The sequence below is a fragment of the Coregonus lavaretus genome (genome assembly GCF_964263955.1).
Source record: "Coregonus lavaretus genome assembly, contig: HAP1_SCAFFOLD_1904, whole genome shotgun sequence".
NCBI lineage: Eukaryota > Metazoa > Chordata > Actinopteri > Salmoniformes > Salmonidae > Coregonus > Coregonus lavaretus.
In genome coordinates this window covers 80,667-85,223 of record NW_028163281.1, presented here as the reverse complement: position 1 = coordinate 85,223, position 4,557 = coordinate 80,667, and positions in this window count along the sequence as shown.

Here is a 4,557-nt window from a genome sequence, read left to right as displayed (position 1 = left end):
CTTTTTGGTCTAAACTCCACTCGCCGTGTTTGGAGGAAGAAGAAGGATGAGTACAACCCCAAGACACCATCCCAACCGTGAAGCATGGAGGTGGAAACATCATTCTTTGGGGATGCTTTTCTGCAAAGGGGACAGGACGACTGCACCGTATTGAGTGGAGGATGGATGGGGCCATGTATCGCAAGATCTTGGCCAACAACCTCCTTCCCTCAGTAAGAGCATTGAAGATGGGTCGTGGCTGGGTCTTCCAGCATGACAACGACCCGAAACACCAGCCAGGGCAACTAAGGAGTGGCCCCGTAAGAAGCATCTCAAGGTCCTGGAGTGGCCTAGCCAGTCTCCAGACCTGAACCCAATAGAACATATTTGGAGGGAGCTGAAAGTCCGTATTGCCCAGCGACAGCCCCGAAACCTGAAGTATCTGGAGAAGATCTGTATGGAGGAGTAGGCCAAAATCCCTGCTGCAGTGTGTGCAAACCTGGTCAAGGCCTACAGGAAACGTATGATCTCTGTAATTGCAAACAAAGGTTTCTGTACCAAATATTAAGTTCTGCTTTTCTGATGTATCAAATACTTATGTCATGCAATAAAATGCAAATGAATTACTTAAAAATCATACAATGTGATTTTCTGGATTTTTGTTTTCGATTCCGTCTCTCACAGTTGAAGTGTACCTATGATAAAAATTACAGACCTCTACATGCTTTATAAGTAGGAAAACCTGCAAAATCAGCAGTGTATCAAATTCTTGTTCTCCCCACTGTATATATAAAACATGGAGGATTGGAAGTGATGCAGACAATTACATTGATGGAAGTTACAATCTATCTGCAATATTAAGCTGATCTACCCCCCCTCCAAAAAAAAAAAAAGATTAGCCAGAAAACACAAGAGGACCAGGGCTGGGGATACTGTAGGGAGGGAGGGAGCCATGGGACGATTTAATCTCTCCAATTACAATAACTGGCAGCTGCCCTCTATCAGCAAGTTAGGAGCCTAATCTCTTCATCTCCCTCTCTCCCTGCCCTCCTCCCCATCTCACTCTCTCCCTCCCCTCCCCTCTCCCCTCCTCTCACTCTCTCCCTTCCCTCCTCTCACTCTCTCCGTTCCCTCCCCTCCTCTCCTCTCCTCTCCCTTCCCTCTCCCCCTCTCCCTTCCCTCCCCCCTCTCCCTTCCCTCCCTTTACTCCCCCCCTCTCTCCCTTCCCTCCCCCTCTCTCCCTTCCCCCCTCCCCCCTCTCCTTTCCCTCCCCTCTCCCTTCCCTCCCCCCCTCTCTCCCTTCCCTCCCCCCTCTCTCCCTTCCCTCCCCCCTCTCTCCCTTCCCTCCCATCTCTCCCTTCCCTCCCCCCTCTCTCCCTTCCCTCCCCCCCTCTCTCCCTTCCCTCCCCCCCTCTCTCCATCTCCCTCCCCATTTTACATCTAGCAGAAGTTCTTATCCAGAATGACTTAGTCAGTGTGTTCAACGAAGCTAGGTAAAAACAACCACATATCGTTTCTCTCCCTCTTTACTGCCCTTCCCACTATCTTGCAGAGAACAGACATGTGTATTTTCACTTACAACCCAACCCAACCCCCTGAGACCCACTCTCTCCCCACTATCTCTCTGTCCGGCCTCTACCTCTTCTCTCTCACCCTTCTCTTCTCCGTGGCACAGTCATTCCTACCAGTCTCTCCTCTCCCTCTAGGCCCTCGGTCTGTCTAGACAGAGTACTGCTCATCAACACAACAGGCTGGGATTGTCCCAGCTGACGCGGTTCAGGGATAGAAGAGCTCCCTCTGGTACAGCTCAGAGGAACTGCACTCACTCAATCCCCATAACAACAACACAGGGCTGGGATTATAGGTGCTGTTCAATTTGGGACAAACATATAGAATGTATTGCGGTCATTATAGCAAGACTCATTGAAAATCCAACCGCTGTCATATACAACCATGGTATATGATTCGGAAGAGGTTGAATAATAGAATAACTAACAGTAATAATCCCCAGCAGATGTGAAGGGCTCACACAAGCACTACCCGGACCCTATCAAACAGGCCTACAGTAATCTCCATTGATTCTCCCTGGTGAGTTTCCCGACACTAAACAGCAAGGCCATCCAAGTTTGAGAGCCGATGATTTATAGATACAGAACCATTACTTCATGGTTGTTTGAGAGGCTGGAAAAATCATATCATGTTGTTGTGTATTCATACACTATGTATTATATCCTAATTAACATTTTCATTCAGTATTTCATTCTATTCCCTGTACACAAACAGTACGGGACTGTGGAAAGTCTGTGGAACTGCTGTGGAAAGTCTGTGGAACTGGAGCAAAAGCAATCCTACTGTAGCAATAGGTCAGGTCCAAGCTGTGGATAACTTAGAATGGTGGGTGAGAGGGAGAAAGAGAGGATGGGGTGGAGTGGGGTGCTGCTGGGACCAGCGACCAGCTCTGCTGTCCATAGACGTCCAGCTCACTCCCAGTCCCGATTCAGCATCCCGGAGAGGCAGGGCACTGATACACACTAGACAGAGCTCGGCTTACCCAAGGCCACAGTCTACTTTGCCTTGATTAGACAAACACACACAGCTTTTGTCAGTGCAGGGATCCCTTGCTCCTAATCCAAGACGCGTTTTTCTGAAGGGGAGCTATCCCTGATTCCTCTTACAGCCACCTGCATAAGACTATCATACACCATGTGTGTATGTGTGTGGAATGAAGCCCCCTTTGTCAGGATTAAGTCTCTAGGTTAGAGACTTCCAAGTCCCGCCACAGAGAGAGAGTCAAGACACAGAAATCAACCCAATCATTGTAATCATGACAACTTTTACACAGAGATACTCACAATGCCTCACTCTTAACCAGAGTGGGGGTGCTGCTGCGAGTACGAGTCACTCCAATCTGTTTCCAAGCTGCAGTAGATTAATCCCCATCTCTCTCTCTCTCTCACACACACACACACACACATAATAAATAAAGCAGAACAATCCATCCTCTACAGAGGGTTTTAAGTTGGTGTGAAACAAAGGCATTAGGACTTTGAACCCAGATAAACCCTTGGTAGTGACGTAACGTCTCGGTAGTAGTGAGAATAGGAGTGCTGATAAAGGATCAGGTCCCCTGTCTCTATACATCTATTTTTCATTATGATCTAAAACGCAAAACTGATCTGAGCTCAGCACTCCTCCTCTGAGACTTGGGATTATCCATAAACATGGACCTAAGGTGAGAGGTCTGTCATTATGGACCTGTATGGTTCTCACCTCCATGTGTTCCACTTATACAGTGCTCCCTAAATACAGGAGAAATCTGCATTGGGACATTCATAGCTATGACAAAGCATCAAGATGGATGCTGCAGATAACAGCGAGCCAAACAAACAAAGCATGGAAAATGAGTCGTCCAAAGGGGCTTATCAATAACAAGTCTCTTATGTGCCAACAGGGGAGACCTGGTGAAAAGTGAGACAGAGGCATGACGCAAATGAAGGAGCCAAGAGAGCAAGAGAGAAAGCCAGTGGACCACGGAGGGATACACACTCTCCCTCTCTTCTGTCTGACCCCATGGGTAATTTATGGCCCGTGTTTGGCCACTCAGGAGGGTTGGAATTCAGGGGTCGGGGTTCTTGGAACCTCAATTGCCGGCCGTTCCTGCGTTTGTCGGTTCGGACATCTTTGGGCGTTGTAATGATTTAATAGTGGGGTCGGAGGAGTGGAGGAGAGGGGCTGTGGTAGGCTTCACACGGCTGGGGTTCCAGGGGACTGAGCTGACCCCTCCAGACCCCCAGCTCCAGACACCTTGCCTCCGAGCTCCAGCCAGCCCGTCTGTCACCCCTCATTCCAGGCAGAGCTCACAGTAAAGCAGGGCATACGGCGAGGAGCAGCAGGGTGAAGTTCACAGGGGGGGGAGGGGGTAGTCACTGATGTCTCTATCCACATGAACTGAACTGAATGTGTCTGAGTTGAGTTCCCCCTACTGCTTATTCACAAAAACATACTAGTCTGACCACCACCACTAAACTCTGACTGAACCTGTCATAGACGTGCTGTTATGCTCCCCTGGATGCTGATGTGCTGAACTGGCACTTCCCCTTCTCAGAGGGGCTGTCAGTGGATGATAACTCACCGGATTGGACCATGGCGGGGGGTCAGAGGGTGGGCAACTGGTACACTGCTTCCTGACAGCCCTGCCTAACTCTCTCTCACACACACCTCACTCTAGCCTGGCCGCTCTGACCTGACCTCTGACCTAGGGAAGCTAGCAGAGAGGAAGGGATGGTATTATGCTGGGCCTCATACAGCTAGGACTGGTTGTGTGGATGTGTGTGTCTCCTGGTGAAGGACTGGGATGGAATACTTACGTAGGACGTGACCCTCAATCAGCCATAACAAAGAGATGGTACATACAGACCTTTTAACAACCCCAGAGCATTCTACAACCCACAGAATGTTTATGAAGCCAGAGGACACCCCAAAAAAACCTGAATTGCAATAAACTCCACTGGTGCCTGGTGGCAGAGAGAAGCACAAGAGGTCATGGACAAAACAAAATGGCCGAAAGAAGACGTGTGT